We start from the raw sequence: 13,574 nt of genomic DNA, 5'->3' as shown, positions 1-13,574 counted from the left end.
TGAGTAATGTTGAGTATGAATGTATGAAAGTATTTTATATATCAGTTCAATATGAAGTTCTTTATTGCCTTGTCAACCTGCAGTAGATAGGAATTGCCTTGAAAGACTCAGACAACCATAGCCTACAACGGTCGCTTGAAAGAGACATACAAAACCCAACACTCAAAACATGCAATTTTGAATTGCACAAGTTGACCGGGTTGGGTCGTGTCATTTAACCTGAAAGGGTATGCAGAGGGATCCATTCTAATCAAGTTTAAATCCACATTTGACAAATCTACGTCTCTAAGTCTTTCTGCAAGGAAGCAAAAAGCTTTGGCTTAATGGACCTTTTAAGAGCAATGTGTCAGAACAGTGGCAAGGAAAAGGACACATCTCTCTGTGTGACAAAAACTTTAAAAGGCTTCTTTAAGGTGGCAATAAGAAACTTAACAGTGAGTGATACTGGCAACTACTGCCATAAAGTCAATGGTACGATGTGAATTAGCATCAGCCTCACTACCTTCGGTTTGAGCTGGAGTGGCATTAGCATCACTAAGTGCAGGTGGAGCATCATTAGCATCATAAACTGTGGTTGGAGGTGGATAAGCATTAGCATCACCAGCAGTAGGTCGAGATGGATTAATATTAGCATCACTAGCTGTGGGTGGAGGTGGAGTAGCATTAGCATCACTAGCTGTGGTTGGAGGTGGATTATCATTAGCATCACTAGCTGTGGTTGGAGGTGGAGTAGCATTAGCATCAGTAGCTGTGGGTGGAGGTGGATTAGCATTAGCAACACTAGCTGTGGGTGGAGGTGGAGTAACATTAGCATCACTAGCTGTGGTTGGAGGTGGAGTAGCATTAGTATCACTAACTGTGGGTGGAGTAGCATTAGCATCGCTAGCTGTGGTTGCAGGTGGAGTACCATTAGCACCAATAGCAGTGCGTGGAGGTGGAGAAGCATTAGCATCACTAGCTGTGGTTGAATGTGGAGTAGCATTAGCATCACTAGCTGAGGTTGAATGTGGAGTAGCATTAGCATCACTAGCTGTGGGTGGAGGTGGAGTAACATTAGCATCACTAGCTGTGGTTGGAGGTGGAGTAGCATTAGCATCAGTAGCTGTGGGTGGAGGTGGAGTAGCATTAGCATCACTAGCTGTGGGTGGAGGTGGAGTAGCATTATCATTGCCGTCACTACAGAGTAGGGAGTATGTGCTCTGGCTGCCATAGCAATGTCTTTGGCATTGCGGTCAGGATGCAAGAAGGATTGGTACCGTGTAGACCTGGGTTCAAGGTCAGGTGGGGTGACTGCTCTCTCCCTTTGCTACATCGCCACAGAAGTCACAGTGTCCCCAGATAACATGATTTTACAAGCGATGACCATTTGGTGTTATATAGGTATTAGGTAGGGTGACCAGATTTGAATGTGTGAAAAAGAGGACACTTCGTCATGGGACCCCGCCCCCTGCCCCGCAACAGAGTTTTTGGACATCTTTTTCACATGCAGATGACCCCGCCCCCTCCCCCTTGACGAAGTTTTGACATATTTTCCACTTGCAGATGTCATGTACTATTGTAAAGATTGCAACTAGTGGAGGCGGTGCTCAGTGTTGCCAGATAAAAAATGGCGTATCATATCAAAGGCTCACATGATCGTATTTGGAGGATAATGATCATATCTGGCAACACTGCGAAGGCGGTCGACCAATGTTACATTTGTTACAAACCCTTTGACCATGTTACATTTCATCTTGAAAAGACTTGTGTCATTCATCATACAAACAATGACATGAAATATAAACCAAAAAAAAATGTGCTACCTGTAGTATGCAGAGCAGGCACTTCAGACAGAAGCAGAGAGCCATACCCTTAATTAAATGTCTTCAGTCACAACATCATACCCTTGATAAAGGTCACAATGCCATACCCTTAATTAAATCTCAATTCAATGAGTTGGACTTTATCATATGCCTTGTAACATTTGCAGGAGAGATGGAAGCTCAAGGTATTGACATCTCATATTACCAAGGAGGAACTGTCATCATCAAACAAACTAGTGTGAGGGGGGACTTCTGCAAGGTGATCACATATGGCAAGTGCAACAACTTAGTTGATAACGGCTTGGATGGGAGATTGTCTGTTGAACTACACAGAGAATACACGACTGTGTCGATACACTCGCTGAAGCCAGAGGACGAGGGCAAATACTGGTTTGGACATCAAGAACTGCAGTTAAAACTGCTCCCAGGTCAGTGATAGTCAACCTTTGCATTTAGTGTGACTGTGCAAGCAATCACACTATTGCTTTCTTAAGTCTTATCTTTGTCTTGATTATTCCACTTGCTTCTGCCTCTGTGCTATTACTGCATGGTGGTGCTTCTGCACTTTTCGAGACATCAATCACACTAATGCTCTTTTTAAGTCTTGTTCTTAAGACCCTTCCACTCATTAGTTGGCACTGCTTCTGCACCACTTCTGCGATGCTTATGCGCTGCTTCTGCACTTTGCGAGACATCAACACCACTTCAACTCTGAAACAACCGTCCTAGTCCTGTTTTATACAAATTGTCCCCTTGTGTTCTTTTGTTTTGTCAATTCTTTAATTTCATTGTATATTCTTTTTTTCCTTCCTGAAACTCTTGTTAGACCAATGGTAGCTGGCAAACAAAGCTTTATAGAGTGTGTAATTTCAAGCACGCCATCATGTTTACATCCCTGGCTGCTAAACAGAGATTTCCTTAAATGAAATATTATAGAGCACATAGCTATTTCAATTCAACCACACCATTATGTTTAGTTATCTGGCTGCTTATCAGAGATTCCCCTGCACCTTAAATGAAATATTATAAAGCACAAAGCTTTTTTTTTATTTCAACCATGCCATAATGTTTACATATCTGGCTGTTATAACAGAATATCTGAAATGTGACATACCATGGTAATATATATATAGATAAATAGATACATATATAATCTTGTATGCATGGTCTCCTTAATGCTCTTCAATGGTTTGGTGTTACCTTGTGTTTGACTCTTGGACCCCTCTGGTCAAAACCAGAACCAGGACTTGAGTGGTGTTGTTGGGGACAGTGTTAACATCACCTGTGACTTCCCTCGGGATCCTGAGAGAAGTGGAAAGTTTCTCTGCAAGGGAGAAAACAGTTTGACCTGCAATTTCCTTTAACCAAATAATAAGTACTTATTCACTCATGTAAAAACAAGAAAAAACTTCCGTGTCTACAATGTCACCATCAAGAACCCCCAAGAAAGTGATGCTGGAGTCTACTGGTGTGGATCGAGTTTCACTCAGAGATCCCTTACCTATGTCAGCCTTTATTACCAAGCAATTACTTTTACAGGTATGAAAAATGTCCTGAATTTAAGAAATTAAATTGAAACATGCATAAGCTCTTGCTATTCGCTCTGCCTGGAATTATCATTACAAAGAACATTTGCTGATTTAAAACATGTATCATAGCTCATTGGTTTAAGCTTGCAAAAAAATATTTTGAAAGTCAGAATAAGCAGCAAACTAAATATATATGCACCAATTACTTGCTAGCAAAGCAATGCAAATTTAACTAGCAGTAAAACAATGCTGTTTTGGTAGGTGCAGCAGAAAAAAATTGAGCCCCAATGTTCCCCTCATGAGAACAAGGACCTATCCAGGCAGACATAGCCGAGGCTCTCACTTCTCTCTAACCCATCCTCTTTTTTTAATCAAATTTTAGATTTTTGTCCAAGACCATACCTGGAAACAATAGCTTAACAATACTTAAATAAAACTAAGGAATAGATTCAAGATTTATTTTGATTGGTCACAGTCAACTAGCTGAGGCTACCACACAATAATGGCTATTTGTACTTCTCACAGGGACACCCTACAGCAGAGAGACTATCACAGCCACAACAACACCACTGACCTCTTGGTCAACATCTCCTGCAGGTCTGTGAATGACCAAAGGTTAATTCCATGTGATACAGTTCCCAAATGTACAGATTCCAGCTCAATTCTAGATCAAACATGGAAATTTGTTGGAACATGTTAATCCAGTAAAAATATTGGTATGACAAAATGAATATTGACATATGCATGTGCTGCAACTAGTGTCTTTTTGGGTCGGCCCAGTTTGGTAATAGACCGTAGTAAACTAGCGTCTCCTGAACGATCCTCTAGGTGGCGCACTAACACTCTCCTCTTTGTTCCTCACACTCTGCTGCCCCTTGTGTTTAAACTCAGTTGTTACAGGTGTCATGGACTCAGAGTCCAACTTGGCCATATGGTTGTTGGTGCCTCTTGTGATGCTACTGTTAGGCATAGGAATCCTGGTGGTGGTCAAATGCAAGAAGACATCCAGACTGGGTGAGTTGATCTTCTACAGAATTCGTTTTAATTCCTTTGCCTAACGACAGGCATGCCACTTTGTTCTTTCTTTCTTTCTATTTTTATAAAGTATACACGATAACAGTGTGTACTGTAATCACACCAGATTATGGCCTCTTTCAAATTATATATATATATATATATATATATATATATATATATGACTTACCTTGCATGTTGAAAGGCATTATTTAGTATGGAATGTGCATGGAAGTTCTTTTCAACAGAATTATCATGCAAGTGTTGCACATTCCTGTATTTTATTTACAGACAATGTCCATAAGGGATACCTTTAGCCTATACTTTATAGCATAGATAGAATGAAACACGTTGATTGAGTTACATGAGGCTTTTATTATTCATCAAGTTTCATGATTAGGTTCCACTGGTAACTTAACTACGTTCTGATTGTCTGACAGCTCCGGCCTCACCAGATATACCGATTTACACAAACACAGCAGAAAATACAGAGGTGAGTGAGTGAAAATGCTTTGTTGTTACCACACACCTTGTGCTTAGCATTGGCCATTGTGCTTAGCATTGGCCATTGTGCTTAGCATTGGCCATTGTGCTTAGCATAGGCCATTGCCATCTGAAAGCAATTCCATTAATTATAGTGCTGTGTGACAATTTAATTGGAATTATTTCTCATATTCAAATACTAAATGCTGTACATGTTGTTCCTATATTCTACTGTACTTTCTGAATTCTGGTAGCTGCTACATGACTGTATACATCTGAATTCTGACTTATTCTCTTATCAGGGGACTGGAGATTATGTGAATGCTGGTGTACAAGAGCCTCAAGCCAACACCCCAACAGGCCCTATGAGGAGCAACAGACCCAACTCTGACCCCGCCTACCAGAACTCCAACATGTCAGACACCGCAACCTATCAGACCCTGATTGCAAGCAACCGCCAGAATGATTCAATCTACCACACTCTCCACCCCAGAACTAACCAGCAGGCATCAATACCACACTCTCCACCCCAGAACTAACCAGCAGACATCACTACCACACTCTCCACCCCAGAACTAACCAGCAGGCATCACTACCACACTCTCCACCCCAGAACTAACCAGCAGGCATCACTACCACACTCTCCACCCCAGAACTAACCAGCAGGCATCACTACCACACTCTCCACCCCAGAACTAACCAGCAGGCATCACTACCACACTCTCCACCCCAGAACTAACCAGCAGGCATCACTACCACACTCTCCACCCCAGAACTAACCAGCAGGCATCACTACCACACTCTCCACCCCAGAACTAACCAGCAGACATCACTACCACACTCTCCACCCCAGAACTAACTAGCAAGCATCACTACCACATTCTCCACCCCATAACTCACCAGCAGGCATCAGTGTAGCAGCATCTGAACCCCAGCACAAATCCAAGGTGATTCAGTTTATATGCTGGTTAATTCCTGTAAATCCTTACTAAAACAGCATATATCTGTTCAGGACCAACATAGAAACCATAGATTATCAAAAAAGGTTATTGATCTTTCATGATGAGAAATGTAGGTTTCATTGAGTCATGATTGTGTCTTGTTGAATCCTGAACTCTTGTGCTGAGCTATTTTTACTTCATATCTCAGTTTGTTTTATCTCGTTGGTATATCACATAGTGCCACACACTGTTAATAAATATCTGTAATTTTGCTTTAAACACACGGATGCTTTTATAGTAGGTATATAGGTAGACTTTAATGATTCATTTCTTTTTGAAATTAGAACATTTCTTCCATCATTCACATAACCTTTTCTGTTTTGCTGTTTTTAACACATCTCTCTATCTTTTGTTTATTGTGTGGTATTTGTTACTCTGTGTACATCTTGCTTTTTTATTTCTTAAACAAAAAATATGTGCTAGTTTTAAATAAAAACATTGCTTAATATAACCCAAACGGTGTGCTTCTGTGTTTTAACATCATATACAAAGACTTGGGGCATATTGCTTTAAATTAATGTGTCATGACATGTACCTCTGTGTAATGAATATCAGAGCAAAAACTACTTTGAATACATTTTTTATTCAACATTTTAAACCAACGACTGATTGAAAAGTGTCTTTAGCCACCAATGTGTATTGTGGATCTAAACATTATTGACATATTGACCACAGAGCTTGATCTTGATCAGAGATATTCTGCCCTCTTTACCCAATTAATCTCACTCTCATTCTCTCTCACTCTTATTCTCACTCATTTCCACTCCCACACTCATGGAGTGCCGTCACTACTGTTGAGTTCGGCTCTCGATCTGTAGGTTGGAGGCCAGGTGGTGTGATTGCTCTCCCCCTTCCCTATAAGGTCATATAGTCTATGGTACAAAGTATGTCTGGACCATAGTGCAGTACAAAACCACAAGTTCTTTAAAAGGCCTCACAATGTCATGAGGTTCATGAGTCTCAGGGAACTAGTGGGTTAAAGTTTGGATGTGGGGTTGGCAGCTTCCTTTCTGCGTTTAGAATGACACGTGTGTGTGTTCATGAGTGTCAGGGGGGTTGAAGAATATCAGGGGGGTTCATACTTTAAGTGTGTGTGTGTGTGTGTGTGTGTGTGTGTGTGTGTGTGTGTGTCTCGTTTTTTTTGTGTTGTTTTTCTGTGTGTGTCTTTGTGTGTGTGTGTGTGTGTGTGTTGTTGTTTTTCTCTGTGTGTGTGTGTGTGTGTGTGTGTGTGTGTGTGTGTGTGTGTGTGTGTGTGTGTGTGAGTGTGTGTGTGTGTGTGTGTGTGTGTGTTTGTGAGTGATTATTTGTGTTAGTGAGTGACAGTGAGAGAGTCCCAATAGCCACAAACTCTCTATCTCTATAATGATGGTAATCAGTTTAGAACAAGATGGTGTCTTCAAGTAATGCAAAATGGAGGACTTGAGAAAAAAAATTGATGTTGCAGATTTCACACCAACAGCTGACTGCCTCAAATGCGTACATGGTGATCACAGTTTGGGAGGAGCCCATAGGGATGATTGACAGCTAGATAGCCGTATGGAAGCTTTTTAAAGAGAGAGAGGGAGAGAGAGAGAGAAAGAGAGAGAACAATACTGTAGTAATGCAAGCACACTGTCTTCAAGTGTGTGTTTGTGTGAGAGAGAGAGGGAGAGAGAGAGAGCGGGAGAGATAGAAAGATAGATAGAGCCAGAGAGAGAGAAAGAGAGAGAGAGAGAGAGAGAGAGAGAAGGAGAGAAGAAGAAGGCCACTATCAGACCTATTGGAGCAACAAATAACCTTAAAGCTCAACTACATACACACACACACACACACACACACACACACACACACACACACACACACAGACTCACACACACACACACCTACACACAAGCACACACACACTCACACACACACATGCAGACATGCACTCACACGCACTCGCACACACACGCACACACACAAACACACACACACACACACACACACACACACACACGAACACAGACACAGACACAGACACAGACACACACACACACACACACACACACACACACACACACACACACACACAAACACGCAATCATGAGCACATATGCACACAGACAGCCCAAAATTGTGGTCAGTAGTCGCAAAATGAGAGAGGGGGAGGTAAGTTCTCATAACCAATAATAAGAGGAACCTGAACTAAACCCCTGCCGGGTTGAACACGCACTGCCATCGACTGTGTCATCGGGACAGAGTTGTGAGAAGAGAAACATCAAAATCGATCTGCTTGGATATCTGGACAATGAAGATCCTATTCATCTTTATCCTTTGCCTGATTGAAGGTAATCGTCTATTCCTCTATTCATATCCTCTATTAGTAATCTTCTAGTCCCCCTTCCTCTATTGTGCTCCTACTGTTGTGGAGCCCACGGCCAACATCCTGTCCACATACAGCTCAGTGTTTCCGTGCCATCAGCTGTTTGAACAGTCTTTTGACAAATGGGTCCCACAGTAGCAAGCTTTAGTAATGTGGAGTATGAACTTAAGGTTAGTAATGTTGAGTATGTACTTAGTTTTATTAATGTTGAGTATGAACTTAGTGTTAGTAATGTTGAGTAATGCTGAGCATGATTATGATATTATATACCATTTCAATTTAATGTTCTTTATTGACACGTCAACTGACAGGATATGCAGAGGGATCATTTAACCTGACAGGATATGCAGGGGGATCCATCCTAATCAAGTGTAATTACACATTTGACAAATCTACTAAGTCAACGGCTAAGTCTTTCTGCAAGGATGAAAAAAACGTCTGTGAGGAACTTTTTAACAGCACCGCAAGTGGCAAGTGGCAAGGAAATGGAAAAATCTCTCTGTATGACAACACAACAAAAGGCTTCTTTAAGGTGGCCATGCGAAAGTTAACAGTGAGTGATACTGGCAAATACTGGTGTAAAGTCAATGGAAGCATTGGAAGATTGAAGATTAAGGGCACTGAAGTACATCTGAATGTAGTAGAAGGTAAGTGCACTGGTGTTTTACATTGTCAAGAACGGTAATGGTTCTATTTTGCTGCGTCTTTGATTACTTGATTGACCAAGGTCATAAAGGTTCATAACTGATTATGTATTGTTTCTGGGACATAAGATAAAGTGTTAAAGTTGATGTATGCCTAGTGGGTGACTCATGATCTAGTGAGTCTTACCCTGATCTTACTTTTATTTAGACCAAAGTCATCTGTTGCAGTTGTAGTAACCAATCGCCAGTGACCTACCAGTTCATTCAATTTGATGCATTGGTAAAATTAGTATTCATTTTATTTATTTACCCAAAAAATAACTTTTGGGGATTTTGTTTTATTGACAGATGAAAGAGAATCCAGGATTGAGCTTGGATATGTAGGAAAAAACATATCCATTAAGTGCCCGTATGATATAAAGTACAAAGATGAGAGGAAATACCTGTGTAAAAACGAAGGTGTTGCATGCAAGGACAGAGTAAGAACAGGGAAAAAGGACAAATGGGTCATTAGCTCCTACGAGGACAAAAAAAGGTTCTCTCTCTACGACAACACCACTGAAGGAATCTTCACGGTCTCCATCACAAATCTCACAAAAGAGGATGCTGGGATGTACTGGTGTGGTGTCCATGTCTCATTTCAGGAGAACTCTCCCCTCTCAGTGGACGAAATCATTGAAGTCATACTGGACGTCAAGAATGGTAATGGTTCTATTTTGCTGCGTCTTTGATTATTTGATTGACAGAGGAAGTAAAGGTTCATAACCGATGCTACATTAATTAACAATACAATATTTTGCCGAAATATTAAGACCAATCCGGAATTCCCCCACCTAGTAAGAGCTTTGTCCATATGTGTTTGTGTGTATGTGTGTGTTTGAGTGTGTGTGTGTGTGTGTGTATGTGTATGTGTCTCTGCATCTTAATACATTTTTGGTATGTTTCTAATGTTTATCTTTACTCAGGTACCCTCTCTCTTATCCCACTTATCCTGTGTCTGGCTGTGGGGGTCCTGGTGTTTGGAATTGCACTCTTCTTTATTAGGCGATGTGGAAGGAAAATCGCAAAAGGTGGGTGTACTTTCACTGCCTCTGCCTCTGTTATATTTGAAGTACCTTTAAATAGAAACAGTTTATCTGAAATATGAGTTTTGTGGAATTAACATTATGTGCCCTAGGTATTTTAAGCACATAGATGCTAATATCAGTTCATAGCAGTCACAGTCCACAGTTCAAGCCCAATAAATTGTTTGTCAAATTCAGTGAACTGCTTCTCAAGGTCCTCTGTGTACTTGCTAAAAACAATTATTGTGTTCATACACAGTTGTGATGTAGTAGTCTTTGCTCAGTGTGATACTCACTTGTCAGATGTTAGCGTGTTTGAGCACGGTGTTGTTGCAGCAAGATGATCCATTCGTCACATGTTAGCATTTGTTAGCATGTGTTAGCATAGTATTGTTGCAGCAAGATAATCCATTTGTCACACGTTAGCATGTGTTAGCATAGTGTTGTTGCAGCAAGATGATCCATTTGTTACATGTTAGTACGTGTTAGCATGGTGATGTTGCAGCAAAATTATCCTTTTTTCATAAGTAAGCATGTGTTAGCATAGTGATGATCAAGTTGCTACTATCAGCAGATGTAGGGAGTGAAATGGTCAAACCCTCACTCTAACAAATCTGGTGTCCATATACAGTTGTGGTGTAGTACTCTTAACTCAGTGTGATACTCACTGGATTAATAATTCAGCAGCCAGGGTTCAATTTCTGTGTGTGTGTGTGCTTTTGCTTTTCTATAGATCATGGCTCAGATTCTAACCCTGAAACGCACAACAATCATGAGGTAAGACAAAACACCAGTAAACGATAGAGTGAATTTGATTCAGTGAAAAATCCTTCACACTTATTACAAACTCTGTGCATGCTTGTGCTCCTCTCTGTCAGCTCGGTCATGTGTACGATGAGATCCAGGAGCCACCACGCTCTCTGCACACAGGGACAGCTGAGACTAAAGCTGATGCTGTTTATGCCAATGCTCAATTACCCATAATCCTCTCTGATGACACCACATATTCAACTGTTCAATTACCCACAATGCTCTCTGATGACAGCACGTATTCAACTGTTAAATTACCCACAATCCTCTCTGATGACAACACATACTCAACTGCTCAATTACCCACAATACTCTCTGATGACACTACATACTCAACTGTTCAATTACCTATTAAACTCACTGATGATTCTGCATACTACAGTGTAACCTCACCCACAATCCTCTCTGATAGCTCCGCATATAGCACTGTTCAACTACCTAAAATACATCCTGGTGACGTCACATAATTCAACTCACTATCCAGTTTCCCTTGCTTGCAAATCCATATGCCCATCCCCCATCTGACTGTCTAAGGTATGCTTAATGGGTCAACTACACCCTCTAAAAAGAAAGTATGCCACAATTTACCTTTTTTTGAAGCATGTTTTTATAACTAGCACTGTAATCATCTTTTTATACATACAGTCATTTTCATTTGGTATATGGTCATGTGAAGGACAGACCACACAGAACATTGCCAACTCTGTCTCAAGAAGACTTGAGTAGTTCTTCTCAGTAGTTAGATCGTTCCTTTTTCCTTACTGCTTCTTTGAAGTACGGCCCAGGCATCTGATAGGAAAGGTCACTGCTCCTGGGAAAGCTAAAACCACCAAAGATCATGGGTTTGATACCTAGAGATTGTCCTCACTGATGAAAGTGTTTGTTCTTCTCAGTAGTTAGATTGCTCCTTATTCCTTAGGCTTAGGCCTTGTAGTTGTTGTCAACTGTCAACTCTTCAGTCAGACGCATACTGCTTTGATTTAAGTGCTGCATTTGATACGGTTGATCATGCTATTCTGCTTCAACGTCTTGAGCATTTAGTTGGTCTTCAAGGTACAGCCCTCGCTTGGATCTCATCTTACTTAAGCGGAAGATCTTTTACTGTCTCTATTGATAATCTTTTTTCTGACACAAAGCCTATTTTATACGGGGTGCCGCAGGGGTCAATTCTTGGTCCTTTACTTTTTAACTTGTACATGCTACCTCTTGGGTCGATCATCCGGCAACATAACATCTCGTACCACTCATATGCTGATGACACCCAATTATATATGTCTATTTCGTCTGATGATCCCAGTCCTTTGGGGGATCTCACTCACTGCATCTCTGCCATAGAGACCTGGATGGCCCAAAACTTTTTAATGTTAAACAATGCAAAAACAGAGGTTTTGTTGGTTGGCCCAAAAACACTCAGAAATACATTTTATCCAACTCTTAATTCTGTCTTTTCAACACCTTCGGAGGAGGTCAAAAACTTAGGAGTGACCCTCGATGCTGATCTTAATTTTAAAAAGCACATATCCAACATTTTTAAGGCATCTTTTTACCATCTCAGAAACATTTCTAAAGTACGCAACACTCTCTCACAACATGATTGTGAAAAATTAATGCATGCTCTTGTTTCCAGTCGCTTAGACTACTGTAATGCACTTTATGCTGGTTTAACTCAGCAAATGTTAAACAAACTACAACTCATCCAGAACGCAGCTGCTAGAATACTCACTAGAACTCCCAAATATAACCACATCACCCCTATTCTTAAATCTCTTCACTGGCTCCCAGTTAAACAAAGAATTGAATTCAAATTACTCCTTCCTTCTTGTCCACAAATCATTAAATAATCTAGCCCCTCCCTATATTTCTGATCTAATATCTCTTCATAACCCAATCCGTCACTTAAGGTCCTCCAATAAATATCTTCTTAATGTCCCCAGAATTCACACAAAAAACGGTCATGGCGCTTTTAGTTACTGTGCTCCAATCCTCTGGAATAATCTACCGATAGAACTCAGGTCACCTCAATCCATATTCTCTTTTAAGAAGGGTCTTAAAACTTTTTTATTCTCTTTGGCATATAATTCATGATTTTTCTCTTTTACTCTCTTTTTTTTACTGATCTTTTGCATTTTTATTTACTTTATTGGGTTGTAAATGTTTTCAACTATTTTGTATTGTGTTTCTTTTACCTAATAAGCACATTGAGTCTATGTAAATATGAAATGTGCTATACAAATAAAGTTTGACTTGACTTGACTTGACTTGACTGATGGGGGCTCAAGTGGACTTTTGGACTTACACAACATGTGGTTTGACAGGAGTATGACGGGAGGAGTTCATTTTTGTCAGTTTAATTGTTTGTGTTTATGAGCTTTATGTATTAAAATATTCAATGTAAACGTTTTAATGACACCTCAATAAATATGTTTCTACGCAGTTCAGCAATTCTACTCATTATTCAGGCCAATCAGGGGGTGGATTTAAGCCTGGCAATTACCAGCCTGTGACTCCATTTCTTTCCGTCAATCAGTCTGGCCTAACCCGTGCATTTTCGTTTCCGAGATGGGCGGGTGCTTAGCTTGAGGTTTAAAATCATTGGAATTCCCTTAACCAATCAGCAACGTTTGGTAAGCATTCGGTAGATTAAACTTTTCCCAAAGCCAGTTGGGAGAAGAGCTACGACGTCCTTTCCAATCATAAAACTTACAAGACAATACTCTTGTTCTCCTTTTAATTTTCTGATGTTCTCGAGAGTTGATACAACTTTCCCGATAGCTTTTCGTGTCTCTTCCTCCAAGGCGAGTTTTGCGTCACAGCTCTGAACTGTTCGCTGATTGGTGCGGTTGGATTTTGAGGCCGGGAAACGATTGTCAACGGGGTTGGGCC

The sequence above is a fragment of the Sprattus sprattus genome, assembly GCF_963457725.1.
Source record: "Sprattus sprattus genome assembly, chromosome: 1".
In the NCBI taxonomy this organism is placed as follows: Eukaryota; Metazoa; Chordata; class Actinopteri; order Clupeiformes; family Clupeidae; genus Sprattus; species Sprattus sprattus.
This window is presented reverse-complemented; position numbering follows the sequence as displayed.